General features: G+C 44.9%; 1 long non-coding RNA gene across 1 annotated transcript; it reads right to left on the bottom strand.

The window, feature by feature from the left end:
- Positions 1–4,050: 4,050 nt before the first annotated feature.
- Positions 4,051–19,552, bottom strand: LOC147685232 (uncharacterized). Its single transcript, XR_015300423.1, has 2 exons — positions 19,212–19,552; positions 4,051–4,443 (listed from the first exon to the last, which is right to left on the bottom strand). It is a non-coding gene; the product is annotated as an uncharacterized LOC147685232 (long non-coding RNA).
- Positions 19,553–19,912: the final 360 nt, after the last annotated feature.

Raw genomic sequence — 19,912 nt, 5'->3', positions numbered from 1 at the left:
TGTTTTGGTAAAACTGGAAACGCATCAAAATCCATAGATGTTGTTTGGAACACCCAGGCAACACCAATGGAATGCCTCCCTGGTGCAGAGTAGCGCAACACCGCAATTTGCGCTGCGTTGCGTTACTCCAGATTTCTCAAGTTGCTCAGGTTTGTGCATGGTGGCGTTGCGTGGCTTAATAAATCACATTTGCGCTTGCGACGCAGATGCCCCACTTTGCATGATGAAAGATTGATGCAAGCTCATTCATAAATATGCCCCTTACTTTCAAGACGCCAGGTGTCAATACATCTAGTAGAGTCATGGTATAAAGTTTCACCTCTATATCAAACAGAAGTATTATAATGTACATACTAGGTTCCCCTGAGGAACCCTATTGTACAACATATCAATTACAGAACCTCTTCAGGAGTTTGGGATCATGCTTTTCTGGAAATAGGTTTTGTATGGTAAGAAAATACATCTAACTAAAACATGTACATCATATTTGCCATATACAGGGCTACCTGGAAGAGATTGAGGTCTGAGTAAGCATGGGCTGAAGATTTTCCGCGATTTCGCGATCTGCGAATCTGGCGAAACGGCAGTAAAATCCACGAATCAGCGGGGACAAATTTTCAGTCAAGCACTTACAGGGTTACAGCAGCGGGTGCAAAAGTTGAAGCTAATTTTTGGTAACCTTTTACAAAAGGGTTACAAAGAAATTAACTTCAACTTGGGCACTTGCTGCTGTAAGCCTGTAAGTGCTTCCTGGCGCCTCATTGCCTACTTGCAACTATTCACTGACCCTGCTCTGACCCTTGAAGCAGGGTCAGAGAGAATAGTTACGAGTAGGCAATGAGGCGCCTGTCACGAAAATTAAACCTCAACAAGAAGCACTGACAGATATAAAAACAAGTATTTCCAATGCAATAGGTCTGGGATCAGGAAAGTTTGAGCTATTGGTCTTGTAAATTACAATTTTTTTTATTTATGTGTTGGTTTTGAAAATAGCTAAATTAATAGCTTTGTCATTTACAATGCCAATAGTTATAACTTTCGCAAATGTGACACCTATAGCATTTGTAATGCAACCTGTTTTGTATTTACGTGACTTAGATGTATTGATATTACAAATTACAATGGCTTTTAATTTTTTTAAATAATTAATACTTAAATAAAAGTGATTTTAATTTATAATGGCAATAGCTTAAACTTTTGTAAATAACTTTTGTGAAGATTATGTTCAGTGTATTTTACTGTGATGAAAATCCAAGAACAGAAGTGAAATACTAACATCTTTTTGTGACATTTGTAATAAAGCTTGAAAAATTGAGAGAACATATTTGAACCAGTTATTGTTGAATGGTTGCGCAGATTGATGCTGGGGTGGCGCTGAGTGGTGCTGTGAAGGTGCTGAGTGGTGCTGTGGTAGTGCTGAGTGGTGCTGTGGTGGTGCTGAGTGTTGCTGTGGTGCTGCTGAGTGATGCTGTGGTGCTGAGTGGTGCTGTGGTGGTGCTGATTGGTGCTGTGGAGGTGCTGAGTGATGCTGTGGTGGTGCTGAGTGATGCTGTGGTGGTGCTGAGTGGTGCTGTGTGATAATGTGGTGGCGCTGAGTGATGCTGTGGTGGCGCTGAGTGATGCTGTGGTGGCGCTGAGTGGTGCTGTTGTGGTGCTGAGTGGTGCTGTGGTGGTGCTAAGTGGTGCTGTGGTGGTGCTGAGTGATGCTGTGGTGGTGCTGAGGGATGCTGTGGTGGTGCTGAGTGGTGCTGAGTAATAATGTGGTGGTGCTGAGTGATGCTGTGGTCGTGCTGAGTGATGCTGTGGTGGTACTGAGTGGTGCTGTGGTGGTGATGCTGTGGTGGTGCTGAGTGATGCTGTGGTGATGCTGGGTGGTGCTGTGGTGATGCTGGGTGGTGCTGTGGTGGTGCTGAGTGATAATGTGGTGGTGCTGAGTGATAATGTGGTGGTGCTGAGTGATAATGTGGTGGTGCTGAGTGATGCTGGGGTAGCGCTGAGTGATGATGTGGTGATGCAGAGGGCAGAAAGGCACACAAAGCAGTCTAACAAAGGGCAGAAGGGCAGAAAAACAAGGGAAAAACGAGTCTAACAGAGGGCAGAAGGGTACAAAAAACGAGTCTAACAGGGGGCAGAAAGGCACAAAAACGAGTCTAACAGAGGGCAGAAGGACACAAAAAACGAGTCTAACAGAGGGCAGAAGGGCACAAAAACAAGGGAATACCAGAGGGCAGAAGGGCACAAAAAACGAGTCTAACAGAGGGTAGAAGGGCAGAAAAACAAGGGGAAAATGTGTCTAACAGAGGGCGGAAGGGCACAAAAAACGAGTCTAACAGAGGACAGAAGGGCAGAAAAACAAGGGAAAAACGAGTTAAACAGAGGGCAGAACGGCACAAAAAACGATTCTAACAGGGGGCAGAATGAATCACGCCCTGCGTGTTTGTCCACGAAGATGCCACCGTTTTGTGCAATACCTCTACTCAACTGGAGTACTTTCTACTGTCTAATCAGTAAGTGCTCCCTCGTTGGCTAAATGTATAGGGGCAGATTTACAATAACTGGCGCATCCCCAAGCATGCGCCAGTTATTGTGCGCCGCAGCTCAGCCACCCATGGTGCGCCGCATTTACAATGCGGCGCACCATGTGGCAAAAACAGCACAGATGCGTCACACATCTGTGACGTAAAAGCAGCGCATTGCTGAAGCTTTAGCTGCGTAAAGGGCACACATGGTCACTGGAGACACATCGTCTGGCCCTTTACGCAGCTGCAGTGTAGTAAAAGCACTATACATTTACCCAATGAGGGAGCACTTACTGGATTAGCCAGTAGAAAGTACTCCTGGGCAAATTGCGAAAAAATCACTGTTTTCGCGGGAAAATTCGCGAATTCGCAGATTTTTTTGCGATTTCGCAGGGAAATCCGCGAATTCGCGGAACGCAAATTTGCAAATTTTGCCCATGCTTAGTCTGAAGCCCCATCTATCCTGAAGGCCTTTAGCACCTTTATTATGCTTTCTTCCTCTACAGGAAGCCATAAAAAATTAAAGTGAGGCACTAGAACCTATAGGATGTTGATATAAAATTCACAATCTGCAAGGGTCACTATGCATTTAATAACTCTGTGAGAAAATCCCAGAACCTCTTGGGATTTACAGTTTTACTTATTTCATGGACTCATACTCGTTGAGTTTCAACATATTACCCTCTGCTTTCCAGATTGAGATATTGACTGTTCCTATAGTGGAGATGTCCTCTGCATTTCTAAGAGCTTGATTGATTTCTTTGTTTAATGCACTCTTTTTAAACCTTAGGGTCTTTGAGAAACAGCGATAATAATTGGTATTTACATTTTGAGCACCGGCTGTTGACTTTTGAGATTGAGGTGAATGTAATAGCTGTCATTACCAAATACCGTGCCTCCTGTGGGGTGCTAGTACATATTAACCATCTGCTAACTTAGAGGGAACTTAACACGGTGAGCAAGGGCTGAATTCTTCCTTGGTCAAAACAACCACTGATTGTTTATCAACCTCGAACTTGTTTCTCCTGCTGCAATCCTGTTATGCCTACTTACCCTATGAACGGTGCTCTTATCAGGCGTATAAGTAATTAAAACAAATAGGTAAAATGACTGATGTAAGTCGTAGGGCTTTTCTGATAACACATTCATCCTACAGGTCTATGTGTATGATAAACTTTAAAGCATTCACTCTTTGGAGTCCCAGGGTCCAGAGAAACATTGTTTTAATTAGGGATACGAGCAAGATTACCATACTATTTTAACAGCAGATTGGCATTAGTCATAATAACAAAAGTAACAGAACTGCAGCGAGAGGATTCTTTCCTTCTGTTGTCTGGAGAGCTATGCGTAGTGAGAAACATTGCAAGACAATTTAGCCTTGCTTAGGGCAAATGTGGAAGGGAGGAGAGGAAGATGGACTTAATGTCCCCTACATGCATATGTAACTGATCACACAAACCTATGGCATTTGTAATTGCTTGCAAATGCATCAACCACCCAGAACCCACAAGTTAGGATACAGGTTGCTTGGTGAATCCATACAGCCTTTATTTTTCAGCCATGTTACATATAAACAGATCTCTGTCAAATTCCCTATACAATGTAACTTGGTAAAAATATGCAGCTTCTCACTATTGCTATGAAAATGATTAACAATAAGTTTAAAATAAAGTTAAACGGCATATAACATAAAATCGAAACAGAAAAAAATAAAATGAGATTTCTCTAGGTGGCTCCGGAGAGGTGACCTTAGCCGAAGGACATCTGAGTTGCTTCAGTATTCCCAAGGTTGCTTCAGAGGACCAAAAACATTAGGTCGGCGGGGCGGTTTCTTTTTTGTTGTACCAATATTACGTTTGTACAAAACAATGGTTTCTCCCATTGGAACTCCAACTCCATTTGTTATGTGGTTTCCATTAGGTACCTAGGTACAAAATAAGAGTTTAAGTGTCAGAGATGATGTTCATTTTCATCATTTGCTTAAAGATTTGCTTGATCGTGTCTGCCTCCTTAGGCCCTCATTGTTAGAGAGTACAGTAATCTAGCACCCGAAAAAAACAGAAGTGCAATAAAAGCACCACCTGTACTTCAGATGCAGGCATAAATACCTGTTTATTCCTATAATGGAATTAGAATTAAGCCAAATATATATGAGCCACTGAAGGATTGTTCCCTAAAGTCTAGGGACGTCTGAAGTTGCTACGGTACAACTGTGTACCTTTGTATAAAACCTTACAAACTTGAGAAGTGCAAACTAAGGAAAGTGGGCAGTTTTAGTTTGCAGTAGCGTGAAACCTACCTGTTTCTGCTCAAGACTCTGAGTAGAAGGTGGAACAATGATGCTCTGTAACACCAGTGGTATCTTCTCCTCTATTGTGGAGGAGAGTCACCCCATTGCTTTCAAGCAGAGTGAGATGCAAAAACATAAAATGATAATAACTTTTAGAAATTATGTTTGTGCTGCTTTGCGGGTGGGCAAATGGATAGGGCTGCTCTGAGAGTAGGGAAGTGGAGGAGTGGTTTGCCCACTCCTAAGCGTGCAATGATTGTTTGGTTGGCCCTCTCAGGCCACCCAAACCAGTCATGTGCACTTTCCTACTTCTACATGCAGGCTGCATTACAGCCTGCATGGAGAACATGTTCACCCCTCCAGTCCCTGGATGAGCGCTGTGTCACAGCTCTCAGACCAATCACGACACTGCATTGCAGGTTTGTGATTGGCTAAGAGGAGGGAGCATGGCTGCCTGCTTCTTGTTGCTGAAGTTAGACCCGGCGGCAGCAAGGTAAGTGATTTAAAAAAAAATGTTCTCACTCCCTCCAGCAATCGCGCCCCCTATGACCTCCGCGCCCGCCTCCCAATCCTCAAGCCATGCCGACCGCCACTGTGCAACACACTGGCTTTCAGGCTCTCAAAGTGCGGCTACAGTTTCCTACCAAACAATTTGCTGTCATTGGATTACAGTAAGAAGTAGTGGTACATATAGATGAGGTTTAATTTGCTAGAAAATAATGATTAATTTAGGCATGCTTCAGTTTCCATAACTGGTCGCACATTTTCCATTTGCAATCATTCAGGAAACGCTGCAGGAAAGTGCATGGTTATTTTAGGTCTACACGTTTACCATGTGCATGTGTCTTTCTCTATTTCAGAAATTCAAAGAAAATATCACCTCAGCAATGGTCTCTGGGCCAGATGTACGACTGAGGCATTTAGTGACTCGCAAACTGAGCTCAATTGCGAGTCGCAATTTGCGAGTCGCTAAATGCCATGTACAACAGTGTCAGAGTGTTGAAAACAAGGCAGTATCTGTGAGACCTGCACAAATAACATATCACATTTGTCCTTCACTGGGAACCAAACACCCTATTGAAGCGCTTGACTCTCAGAGGGTAGCGTTGCAGAGCAGTCTAAGGCTTACTCAAGGGAGGTGGTGTGGGCTAGTAATCGCCATTACTGGTGTGCAGAAATAACACTCAATAATTGATTGTCAAGTCTGCACATTGCTTTATTAAAGTAAGAGTACATTTATTAAACACACACTACTTAATACTATGCACAATTTACAAATATACATAAGCTGATGGAATTACTTTGTGACATTGCATAACATCTCCACCCCTCTCACAGGAGGGGGTGTGTCTAGTACCACCACTCCCATGTATGCACATCATCTTGCCCCCTAATGCAGTGGGTTGACACAACCTGGAGTGAGGGCCCTGCCAACTGGCACCATCCCAGTGGCAATCCGCCACATCATTTCAACAAGCATTAAAAATAGGTGCACCTTCCCTGGGGACACATAACCCTGACTGAGCATCTCATACTGACCATTTAGTATACACTTCTACATCTTGTGGCTAACAGTCTGGGTTGTTCCGCCCCTAATGCAGTAGGAAGAATACATGTTTGGGCATCACTTTAGATGGGTTAAATGAGGTGCTTATCATAGATGATAACAATCATAATGCATTGCAATCACAGCCTTTAAAAGGCATCACACGATTACGCAAATACAGCCAGACACCCTAGCAGGAATGTCCAGGAACATAACCCCATTTGACATCACCTTACACAGGTACTTCACATAACACAAGTGACTTTCACTCCCTCTCAAAGAAATAACATTAGTAAATGCATTTCTGGTGCAATTACACCTCTTCACCTCCAGGGGATGCCCTCTTCCAGACATCCCCCCTACTCAGCCCTTCACACCTTGCTGCAGTCCCTAAGGCACCCACAGCTTAAGAACAAAAGTTCCAGCCACAGGATGCTGTTGGCACCTGGCTGAGCGCTTGAGGGGTTATTTCTTGCTAGTCCCCAAGAGACTTAGAGGGGACTTTCATTATCGTGCTGGGGGAGACTGCGTTGCTCCTGCAGCTCCCCCTGCACCTTGGCACCCATGTTGCAGTGACCCTATCCTCCTGGGGCCCCCACAAGACGAGAAAAGGCTGTTTCCCCTTGCAGGCCGGTCCGGGCCTGCAAGGCATTATGGAGCGAGTGGCTCCTACCAGAGCCACGTCTTCAGTCATGGCTGGCTCCCGGTCCGGCCCGCACCCGTGTGTGCGGCCACGAGAGCCAGCGCTATTCTTCTGGTCTGCATGCTCCGGCAGGCAGACATGGCGACGGCTGCTTGACCAGTGGGTCCTAGGGGGAATGCGACGGCACTCCCCCTACCTTCCTCCAGCCTTGGGGGAGTGCAGTGGCACTCCCCACTCCTCCTCCCTCATGTCGGGGGCCCGGGCCCGGGCCATCTTCACCGGGAGCGAGACTGCGTTCCCCGACTTCTGCTCTCTTCAGTCCCTTCCTTTAAGAGGGACTGAAAGTCACATGTGGTATGTGAAGTACCTGTGTAAGGTGATGTCATAAGCCAAAAGGGGTTATGTTACTGGACATTCCCGCAAGGGTGTCTGGCTGTATTTGTGTAATCCTGTGATTTTACCTGTGATGCCTTTTAGAGGCTGTGATTGCAATGCCTTATAATTGTTATCATCTATGATAAGTACCTCATTTAAAGTGATGCTCAAACAAGTATTCTTGCTACTGCGTTAGGGGAGGAACAACCCAGACTGTCAGCCACAAGATGGAGAAGTGCATACTGTATGGTCAGTATGAGATGCTCAGTCAGGGTTAAGTGTCCCCAGGGCAGGTGTACCTATTTTTAATGCTTGTTGAGATGATGGGGTGGGTTGGCGCTGGGATGGTGCCAGTTGGCAGGGCCCTCACTCCAGATTGTGCCAACCCACTGCATTAGGGGGCAAGATGATGTGCATACATGGGAGTGGTGGTACTAGACCCCACCCCCACTGTGAGAAGGGTGGAGATGTTATGCAATGTCACAAAGTAATTCCAACAGCTTATGTATATTTGTAAATTGGTGCAAAGTATTGAGTAGTGTGTGTTTAATAAATGCACTCTTAATTTTATAAAGCAAAGTACAGACTGGACAATCAATTATTGAGTGTTATTTCTTCGCACCTGTAATAGCGAGTACTAGCCCACACCACCTCCCTTGAGTAAGCCTTAGATTGCTCTGCAATGCTATCCTCTGAGAGCCAAGCGCTACAATAGGGTGTTTGGTTCCCAGTGAAGGACAAATGTGACATGTTATTTGTGCAGGCCTCACAGACACTGCCTCGTTTTCCAACACAGAGACACTGTTTGCGATTCCTAATTGGGTTGCATATTGCATGCCTCATCAATATTCATTAGGCGCTCGCAATTTGTGAAGCGATTATGAATGACAGGCCCTCCCAGGTATGGTGGGCGGCTGGACTCAGCAGACCTCCATGTCTGGGATTGCTTTTCAATAAAGCAGTTTATTTTTAAATGCAGCCCATTTTTCTTAAAGGATAACGGAATGCGTTTTAAAAAAAACAATGAAACATTGTTGTTTTATTTTTTAAGGGCAGGCAGGTATCCCTGGGACCACTGCATGCCCCATAAAAATATTTCCCCCTGCATTTGCAAATGAGAAAGGGTCCCCTGGGGACCCCTTCCCATTTGCAAGTGCATTACCACCCTCTTGAAAAGGGCGGTAAATTGTGAGTGATTTGCGACCGCAATTGCGGTCGCAAAACATTCTTACGTAGGGTAGCGAGTCCCAATTAGGAAGGGATGCATTAGAACTCCCCTTCCTAATTGCGAGTAACAAATCCTATTTAGTGAGCCACAAATAAATTGTGAGTTGATAAATAGGGTTTGTACATGGCCCTATTCGTTTTTGCATGCAAAAATGGGTCGTACATCTGGCCCTCTGTGTATAGGGATGTGCCTGTCCTCACACCAAGCTGTCTCCACCCTAACATAATATGTCTGGAGCCAGATCAGAGAGGTCTTGTGCACATCAAAGACTTCCCTTTGAAGTTTGATACTTCAAAGGCACAAAGGGTTTAGGTATTGGACCTCTGACATTCCAAAATCAGAACACCACTGGATTGAGGACATTCTACCAGAAAGAAGAGTTGGTTGCTGTAGGAGGGACTGCTACTCAGCCTGTTGCTTAGTTGTGCTGGCCTGCTGCTTGCTGCTTCTATCCTGGGAGTGATAGGACTGAACTTTGCTTTCTAAATCCTACTTCCAAGGTTCTCCAAGGGCTTGTGCATACTTACCTCCTGTTAAGAAGTCTCAGGGCCATCAAAGACTTCACCTATCAGTGCCCGGGCTCCTCGGTTAAGTGTCCCGACTTGACGAATGGTGTCAATTCCAGTTCCTGGGCCCTTAAAGGTAGAATCTGGTGATCTAAGGAGAATATCCTTGCATTTTACTCCCAGCGCCTGTTTTATCGATGCATCGCTGAAGAAGATTGACACATCACCGCTGCCTGCACCAAAGCTTGGTTACCAATCAGAGCATCGACCACAGCTTTCACCGCAGGCCTTGGCTCAACGTTGCAGTGTGTCAGAAAAATTGCTGCAGCATGAGTCCCAAGCACTGTGTCACTGATGTACATGACACTGCACCAACTCTGAGTTAGAACCTGTTCGGCAGCTGTAGAAATGACACATCGCTGGCTTCACGGCTGGAAAATGTAAGTGGCACCTGCTTTGCCACTGTTGCAACAACACAGCACGTCTGGATTTTCAACGCATCGTCCCTCAATACCGATACTTCATTGACACAGCAACGCAGTATGGAACCGAGGCCGCATATCCAGAAATTGAAGCATCACCTCCTCTTCCAGCAAGGAACTGACACATCATCTCCCCTGACAGTAAGGAACTGATGTATCGCCTCCTCTGCTTTTCCAGTGTATTACCTCCCCTGCTCCTGTTTTGCCTTTTTGATTTTTTAAGCATCCGATGTACTTTGTGGAAAAAGAAATACATCCATAGACTTCGATGCACTGAACTTATTCAATCTTTGAAAAGTGATATCTTGACTTGTGTATTTTAGATGTTTGTCATTTTGGTCTTGTTTTAGTCAGACACATATTGGCTATTGTTCTTTACTGGTGTGGACTCATTTGGTAGTGTTTTCGCTATGTTAGTGTGTGTATGTACACATACTTACACATTACCTCTGAGATAAGCCTGACTGCTTAGGCCAAGTTACCATTTCGGTGAAAACAGTATATCTTAGCTGTGTGACTCCCTTACCCTGACTAGAGTGATGTTCCCTGCTTGGACAGGATGCCAACCACTACCAACTAGAGACCCCATTTCTAACAAGGTGTAACCAATCTCAGATAATATTGTTTTTTTAAAGGCATATTTCAAATACAGCATTGAAAGCCTATAAAAATAAGGAACTGAATGAAGAGGGGAACATTCCTAATACCATCTTCCCTTCTGATATCAAAGCAGATAAACATGTAAAATTGCTCATCGACTTACTTTTGGGCATCAATGGGGTGATCGTAAAGTGGAGGATTGAAAGGGACAACCCAACATCCTTCATAAGAAGAGATGTCGCTGTTTTTCCAATAAATGATTATATTATCTCTACATACGACTTCTTTTAATAGATTTTCTCAGCTTTGTGTTCAATTTAATTTTTGCAGTGACTATGCAATAATTTCCTCAATACTTGACTTACAGATCCAAAATTTAAACTGGTCACTAAAAGTTGGTAATCGCACTGCAAAAATTGATTGAAAGCAAAGTCAGATTTTCAGGAACTCTCGCAATTTTACCTCTCCATGGGATCACAGCATAGCAGGTAAGACAAATCTCATCCGTGGCCTTGAGGATAGAATGTCTGCAGTTGTTCATTAGATACAGAGATCGTTAGAAATTGGGTTTCTGGGTGGCAGAGGTATGCACCCCGTCCGAGCAGAAACCACAATCCTAGACAGGGTGGGTCACAACACACCCTAAGTTATCCTGTGCTTACCTTCAGGTAGCTTGAACCAGAGCAGCCAAGCTTAACTTAAGAGGCAATTTTTAAAGTATTTGTACAACACTTCAAACAGTAACACAGTGAAAGCACCACAAAATGACTCCACACCAAGTTAGAAAAATAGAGCTTAATTTTGTAAATAAAACAAGATCAAAATGACAAAAATTCAACAAGAAGATGTTGAGATACGAATTTCCAAATAATAAATTTTAAATAGTGCTTAGAGGCAATACGCGCTTAAATGGGTTATCTGGTTGCACTGGACCAGGGCAAAGTCAAAAGTTTAGGCCAACCGCGATGGAGCGCTGGCCAGATACAGGAATTCACTTGGGCCCGCTGAACCAAAGTACATTTATCCGGCCTTGTGTTGACGTCAAACAAGATGCAAAGTGCAGCCAAACTGATGTGTTGGTTGCGAGCCACACAGTGGGCGAGATACATCATGATTCTGCAACAATGGTGGTGATGTAATGGTCCTGAGTGTGAGGCACAGGTTCAGAAGGCGATGCATGGCTACTGCTACTTTAGCAAGTGATGTGTCAATCCTGGGTGTGATGGCTGGCTCTGTTCCATGCTTTGACGAGGATGAACCAGTTCCAGAGGCGAAGATGTGCTGGTTCTGACTGTCGCAAAGGTGAAGATGTGCCCGTTCCAATGAGGATGTCCGGGTTCTGATTGTAAAAGCACTGTAGGCCTCACGTCCAAGGGACCAGGATTGGGGTGCAACACTTGGCAGGGCAGGCTCACTGCTTGTAGAGTTGAGATGCAGATACAGGTAGTTGAAGTGTTTGCTAACCTTGAGACTTGGAACATGAGAACAGTCTGCAAGCCCTTGCAGTCACTCTGGGTTGCTGCTAGTCCAGTCCTTCTCACCCAGGTAAAAAAACAGCAGGCAGCAGGGCAGCTCAGCAAGGCAAGTGCACAGCAAGGCAAAGTCCAGCATAGCAGCCGTCCAGCAGAGTGGCAGTCCTTTCAGCAGCACAGCAGCTCTTCTCCTGAAGAAGGGCCACCAGCCCGAAATGCATTGAGGTTTACTTCAACATGATCACTCTGGAAGTTATAGGAATTCTGTTGTGCTTTGGATTAAGGCCTGGATGGGCATGTCTGGGGCATTTTAAGCTCAGAATTCTTCAGCCTTTGTTCACAACGGATAAAAGTGATTTTGAAATAAACATGGAGTACATGGATGAACTTTCGTATTAAGTTTCTTGTTTACAAATTTGAGACTGAAAGTATGCAGTGCAAAGTGAAGCTGGAGCGTGATGACGCACCAGTTATTTGTAACTTTATCATTGTGTCATTGGTACATGACACACTTCTAGCTTGCACGGGACAACTGATTATGGATTGGAAAACAGTAAAACTTTCTAAATTTGTATAAATGCGGAGTGCATTTCATCACCTTTCTAACTTTCTAAAAATAGCATATGCTAAACTGTAATTTGAAATCCAACTTAACCATAAGTTGTGATTTTAAACTGTAAGTTCAGTGACACCAAATGTGAAATGTCTATCACTTCACAATTGGGAATTAAACTATTACACTTAAAAAATGTAATAAAGTAATCTCAATGTTATCCTACGGGAGAGATAGGCCTTACAGTAGTGAAAAACGAAAGTGGGAGTTGTTCACTACCAAATCATGTAAAACTTAAAAGTACATGTCCTTACTTTTAAATACATTGCACTCTGCCCTGTGGGTCATACAGGGCCTACCTTCGGGTGACAAATGCATAAAAAAGGAAGATTTAAGTGTGGCAAGAGGGTTACTCAATTGGGTGGCGCAATGAGTACTGCAGGCCCGCTAGTAGCATTTACGTTTTTGGCCCTTGGCATACATAGTGCAGTATACTAAGGACTTTAAGAAAATTACATATGCCAATTGGGGTTTAAGCCAATGTTACCATGTTTAGGGGAGAGAGCAGTAGTAATGCTCACAGAGTCATAAAACCAGCAAAAAAAAGGTCAGAAAAATGAAGGAAAGCAGCCAAAAGGACAGGAGAAGACCACCCTAAGGCAGTTAAGTATAATGGAGATTTAATAAACCGCTGAAGCATAAGGCAAAAACACAAAAAGATCCCAGGATTGAAAAACTACCCCACTAAATTAACAAACTATTGTGGCAACAGTTCATCAAATTGTCTGGTTTCAGGGAAAAGAAATTCAAATTTTATGGAACAATTGAGAAATATGTGTTCTGATTTTAAAAGGAAAATAGCAAGACAAAAATTGGTTAGATTTACACCACGCTGGACTAAAGTGAAATTGCAAACTGTTTTGAAAGCTTATTGTGAAATCTAATGGTACTAAGAAATCCCAGTCTCCAATTTCTACTCGAGCTTTGGAGTGGTTTAACTAGTTTTCTATAGACTGTGCTGAAAACCTTTTTAAAAATATATATGAGACAGTCCTATTTTCGCTGCAAGCTTTAAACGTTTACCGATGGAGAATGAAACTTCTGACCGCTAAGCATATCAAGGTACTTATAAATAGAGTAAGAACTTCTGCAGCCACCCATGGTACCAGATATGATTCTGGTAAAACCCCAAAAGGAGGCTCCTGCATCTCGGAGCACATTTCTAACTCCCTTGTTTACATACTGCTACAAAAAAGCAAATCCTGCATTCCTGGTCTGGGAGTTTAGCTGTCCCACTGCACAAGAAAGAAAGATTCCTGCTCTTTACCAAGTAACTATTGACAAATCACTCTTCCTGACACCATAGAAAAGATATTTGTGACTAGTATTCTGGAGTGCTTAGAAGAATGAGTCTATGAAACACGGATCATCCCTTATGTCCAAGCCAGCTTCAGATCAAAACATTCAGTAACAGACACCATTGCTAGTGTCCGAACCATGATCGACAAATAAGTTGTGTCAAAATTGCTAATTTTATACACAGTTTTTATTTGTTTTTCAGCAATATTCAATAGGGTAGGCAGACCATATCTCTGTAAGAAAATTGTCTGACTGGACATATCCTCTAATTTATTAAGATTGACCACTGCTTTGCACTCATTCACTTCGTGTAAAACTTTAATGGGTGGAAATAAAGGTTTAACCCCTAAAAATATGATGAAAAGGTACTTGAAACAGGGCTGCATATTAGCTCCTCTTCTTTTTTAAACCATCGTCATGATCTACCATCCCAATTTTCTAATATAAAGAATTGTCCTCCTAGTATTGCCTCTCAAGACCTGGACATTTAGTTAGTTTTATGCAGATGATTTGGTCATCTGTGATCTCACCCCTATAGGTCTACCCTATAACATAACTTGGATGCTTTACATGTATGTACTGTGGATCATTTCTGAAATTAAATAAAGGAAAGACTAAAGTGATGCACTTCAGAGGAAAAAAGAAGTGCAGCTCTTTGAATTGGAATCTTAGTGGAACTTCTTTAGAAATCGTAAAAAATGTGTACTTACTTCGGTACAGCCTTTACATGGAATTTAGAGAATGAGGTCAAATGTATCACACATAGGGAAGAAGGCTTTAGCCCATATTTGTTCTTTGAACACATTTTAGAATTCCTCTGGAAAATTTAATTTTATGTTTCTTTTAGAAATTTTGAAGGTGACAATCCTGCATATAATATCTTATGCACTTGAGAGCATTCCCATCAACAAGGGGTCATCTTCGAACTTTTACGAAGGGAAGATTCTTTCTCTAGGTCAAGCATTACGCCTGGAATTTGCTCTTCTTGGTGGAGTTACCCTAACTATGGCATTTTTAAACAGATGTGCCTATAATTTAATTAATGCCTCTGCCTGCGCTCGGAGTGCCTTGTTAAGGCAAGAAATCTTTGATGCATGTACAAAAGATTACACTTTTAATGCAAATCTCAAGGTAGCTTTAGCACAACTAAAATGTTCAAAGCCTCATCTGCAGTTGTGGAGCCCTGCCCAACTTAAGCTATTTTAAAAGAAATGCAACTGATAACCTAAGTTATTACATTGATACCACCCACTGTTTTAAAAAAAATTATAAACCTTTCCCTGTGTAGGAAAGTGCCTCTTTTCACATGGTTAGCCCCCACTGTTTGCCGAATGCCTGACCTCATTTTGAACTGTGAGTGCATGGGTCCCTGCTAAACAGGTTCCCAGTGCCAAATTTCTTTCCTAAAACTGTACCATGATTGGAACAACTTCAGCCACTGACGTAAGTCCGTAGTAAGTGGTACCCCTGGTACCTAGGGCATTGGGACAAAAGAGGGTCCACTGGGCTGCAGCACAAATTATCCCACTCCAGAGACCCTCACCAAGTCTATGGAAACTACCATTGCAGGCTTCATGCATGTCTTGGTGCATAGACAATTAAAGAGTCAGTATGGCACACAGCTCTGTGTGCCATGCCCCCATACACTGCATGAGCTAGAGGTAAGTCACACCTACTGCAGGTCATAAAGCTCTAAGGCAGGGTGCACTATTTCCCATGTGTGGACATATCTGTATGAGCAAAGTTGACCCTGCAATATCTGAACCTTTCTTGGATATTGTAAGTGCACAGGGAAGCCATAGAGAGTAAATGGGCAGGATAGCTGTCATTACGGGTTGTTTCCTAGCTCCAGGATGGCTTCACTGTACCCTAAGATGTTTGGTATCAAGCATCTCATCTTAATAAATCCTCACTGATGCCAGTGTTGGAATAATTCATAAATGAAACCAGGAAACTTTTTTGAGGGTCCCCTGAAAACATACCAAACACTGGTGTGGTCTCTGACTAGTCTTAGCCAGCCTGCCACCACCGGACATGTTTCTGACCTCATGGGTCAGGTTCCAAATAGTAGACTTGGGGCGGGACAAATCTAAACCTTTTGCCCTCCCTTGCAGAGTGCTGCAAGGGTCCTCCCTGAGCCCCACCCTTTTTAATATATATGTTAGCCCACTGGCGGCTTTGATAAGATCTTTTCGTCTGCAACTCACATCCTAAGCAGATGACACACAAATTGTGTTATCTATACAGCGAGGGACCCAAGATGATATGGCATCAAGGTGTCACGACTGTCTGAAAGACATCTCTGGATGGATGGCCTCCAACTGCCTAAAATTGAATGCAGGCAAGACCGAGGTCATTATATTTGGGAACAACCCTAATATCTGGACACCTGATTAGTGGCCTAAAGCCATGGGAAAGCTACCAGCCCCCGCTGGTAAGGCAAAAAATGTGGGTATGATCATGGATCAGAAACTTGATTTCGGGGACCAGGTTAGCGGCGTAGTATCGACCTGCTTCTATATCCTTAGGATACGGAGAAATATTTTTAAAAATCTTCCAGCCGATGGCTTCAGGACAGCAGTCTCAGCCCTCATTCAATCGCGCTTGGACTACTGCAACAGGGTTGGAGGAGTCTGCGCTCCCCCTTCATCTTTGTACAACAACAGATGCGGCCCCATCTTCCTGGGGCCACCACACACCGAAATAGCCCAGTTTCTTTGCTGTCAGTCAAGGCATTTTGGGGCGCTCCATCTTGTCTCGCTGCATATTATAGCAGCGGCTCTCCCGCTGCTCCGGGGAGGGCCGTGCTGCTCCTGGCAGCCTCGGGCCGCTTCGCCCAGCTTCGGTTGGGGGCTCGGTCCCACCCGGACCCCAAGGTGAGTCCTGCAGCTCAGGGAGCCGACCCCCAGCTGCCCTTGCTGTTTTTACTTTTCCGGGGCCCAGTCCCACCCAGACCCCCAGGTGGCCAACAGCAGCTCGGGGAGTCCACTCCTGGCTGCTCCGAGTGTGTATCGGGAGCCCAGTCCCACCCAGGTCCCTCACTGCAGGCTCGATGGGGAGCCGCTCGGGAAGCCCACGCCCGGTGGTTCCCGCTGGCTCCCCTACTGAACAGCACCCTTGGGTGCTGCTGCGGGAGCCAGCACCCTTTTTCTGGTCTGTCCGTTCTGGCAGGCAGACATGAGGCTGCTTCCCTGCTCCCGTGGGTCTCCGGAGGAGTGCGACGGCACTCCTCCTCCTTCCTCCATTCGGGGCCCGGAGATGATATCCCGGGCCTCCGAACATCTTGAGGGAGTCACGACTGTGCTCTCCTCACTCCAGAGACCTCGGGCCAGTGTGGGCTCCTGGCACCCCGGGTGGGGCTATTTTCATGGGGAGCTTGGCAGCGCTCCCCAGCTCTTTTTCTTCCTCTTCGGGCCCGGAGTTGAGATCCCGGGCCCCTGGACAATCCTCATGGGGAGTGCCGTTGCACTCCCCGGCTTTGTCTTCTCTCTGAGGGGGGGGCACGACGGTGCCCCCCCTCCTCCAGTGGCTTATGGGGGCCAGGGTGGGCGCCTGGCATCCCCTTTTGGCATAATTTCACTGGGAGCGCGATGGCACTCTCCGTCTTTACTTCATGTGGGGGCAGCCCCCGCGACCTGACCCACCCCTGGGGCACATTAAAGACCTATGGCAAAGTCCCACGCGCTTCATCGTCGGTCTACTTGGAGGTCAAAGGTCGCCTACCTTCAGGGGGCATTTCTCCGCCCCCAGGGGACCAATTTTCGCCATTCTGGCCTCTTCCTGCTCCTGGTGGCGCTCCCCAGCCACTGGAAGCACTTTTCTTCGCCCTCTGGGTCTCACAGAGGCTGGATTCCACAGGGAGCTGTCTTCATTGGCTCGCTGCGCCAGCCTTTTGTCTGGCTCTCCTCCTGGACCTCTCTTCTCCCTGCGCAGAGGCCCTTGCTTCTGCACACTAGTCCTGGACTCTTCTCCTGGTGCTGTTCAGGTTCCTGGGACAGACAGGGGGTTCAACCTTTCAACTTCCCATTGCGCCAGGCTCTTGCACCCTCTGCCTCAGCAGACCACACCCCAGAGAGAACTTCTCTTCTTGTGCAAACACTTTTTAAAGTTTGGGGAGGAGGCTGGCAGGAAGTCTCGGTCCTATCAAACAGCGACACATCACTTCACTGCCCCTGCTCTCTCCTTCCTGCCCAGGCCTCTGGGTTGGTTCAAGATGGCGTCGTCCAGGGGTCTCCTGCCACATGGTCTCTGAAAGCCCCTTCCCCCGCGCTGCCTTTTCCCTTGTGCAGCCTGGTGCCTGGCAACCGGTGACAGCTGCTGATGGATGAGCCTGTAGCTCCACCTATCTTCTCTTCTTTGGAGAGGAGGACTTTGCTCTTAGAAGGAAGGTCATTAATCCAGACTGAAGGGGTCAGCCCCCAGCCAGGCCTTGGTTATGAGCTGACTCAGAGAAATATAACATTTATGGATGACCCAAAAGCAGTACAAATATGGCTTTGGACTCTGCAGAATACTTCTTCTCACATAGGTTACAGTGGACTTTGGTGCATGTCTGGAATTTATAGGCCCTAGGAGAGTAAAACTAGCCAATGTGCTCCCTATCCGCATAAGAGAATAATGGAATACACACTGTAAAGCACACTGACTTTCCCTGGCATGTTTCTTCCCACTGTATAAAGCATATTCCCTGTCACCACCCAATTCTGCATAAGTCGTTCCACACCGCTCACTTTGTAGCTGCTCCTGGGCTGCGCACACCAGGAATCTCCCCCTACGCAGCCCGTACACTTGTGCACAAGATGAACACATGTGTCTGCATGTAACCAGCCCTGTGCCCCTTACTTACTCCAGCTGCTGCCCACGGCCTAGTCAAGCTAGGGGTACACCAGTAAGATCCACATGCAGTCTCTTTCATCATAAATTCACTGTGGGTGAGTAACAATTTATGAGGTAAAAACTAAAAGCTCAACAAATAGGTGTTCATAAAGCGAAAAATCCTGGCGGCTCAGAGTGTCAGAACAGTCTTCTGACATTTCTGTTCTGGTGATGGCCTCTGAACTTTACTGGCCTTTGGGTCAAAGCATCAACCGGTTTACATGTGGAAATATGAGCAGTGTCATAAAAAAAAATAGGAGGACTAATTTTATTTGTATACATATATAACGATTTCAACTCACCACTTGTTTGTACAAAACTGATTGGGCTCGAGTTATTTACAACTGTGCAGCGCTTCATTGCCACTCGAGCATTGTGCCGCATTGTAATTTTTTTCACTGTATGACTAATTAAATACAATCACATCACAGATTTTTTTGTATTTTTTCCTTATGTTACTATTTTTCAGTTGAGACTCATTGGTTAGATCCTTAATATGCTTACAAACATCATTTACCGGATTTCACACTGTATTCTGATTGCATAAATGAGGCTTTAAATGTTTACTATATGGGCCATTATTTCTTGATAACACTTATGTTTTCAGCTGCATTTCAGAAACTCTGAAATTCTGCAGCAACGTCATATACATAGAAAGCACTCAATTGTATGAACATGTGACTACTAATCTATCCGGAATTGTGATGATATTAATGTTGCTATTAATGTTTCATTACTAACACTACTGTTTCATTTTGCTTACCTGTGTGTTCATTGGCTCACTTTTCTGCAGATCCGACAGATAAGCTTCGTCCATTGGGCTCCTGTAGAAACCAGTGGTCACGTCAGCATCTCCAGCGTGAGCGCTCCTCAAGACATCTGGCGCAGGCGCAGAGCGAGACTCTGAAGCCACACCGAGCAAAAGCACGAGACAGAACCAGCTCTCCATCTTGCTGCCTGTCCAAAGTTTCGAAATCCCCAAGCTTGGAGGAACCTCTTATAAATGTTCGCCTGGTTTCCGTATTTGCAGTTGGACGTTCTCTCTGACTGTGACAATGCATCTAACTTCAGGGCGGTCGTGTTGTTCTTAAAGTTTCGATGTGCGCATCTGTCGCCATTCGCTAGTTCCTCCTTATGCTCTATTTCAAGTGGTCCATTTCGTAAAGACTTGAGGTGATTATGTCACTTCCTGTCAAAGAAAAACTTTTAGCCCTTGCTTTACAATAATGTTTTCAAAACTCTTTTTATTGTGCATTTGCTTATATACATTCATTGTACAACACAGAGCGCAATTGTGTATTGACCGTTTTGTCGTACCGCCGTATTTACGATCTACTCCAGCTCCAGCTTAAAGTATTTTAATAGTATATGAGCTATAGGCTGGTATCAAGTAGTCTGAGTTTTTTATGCGAGTACAAGAAATGTGGTTCCATTAACACAAATTTAAAGTAAACTGTTAACAAC

Source organism: Lissotriton vulgaris, chromosome 10, assembly GCF_964263255.1.
Source record: "Lissotriton vulgaris chromosome 10, aLisVul1.2, whole genome shotgun sequence".
In the NCBI taxonomy this organism is placed as follows: domain Eukaryota; kingdom Metazoa; phylum Chordata; class Amphibia; order Caudata; family Salamandridae; genus Lissotriton; species Lissotriton vulgaris.
The sequence above is the reverse complement of the archived record's forward strand: the minus strand, read 5'-3'. Positions and strand labels throughout refer to the sequence as shown.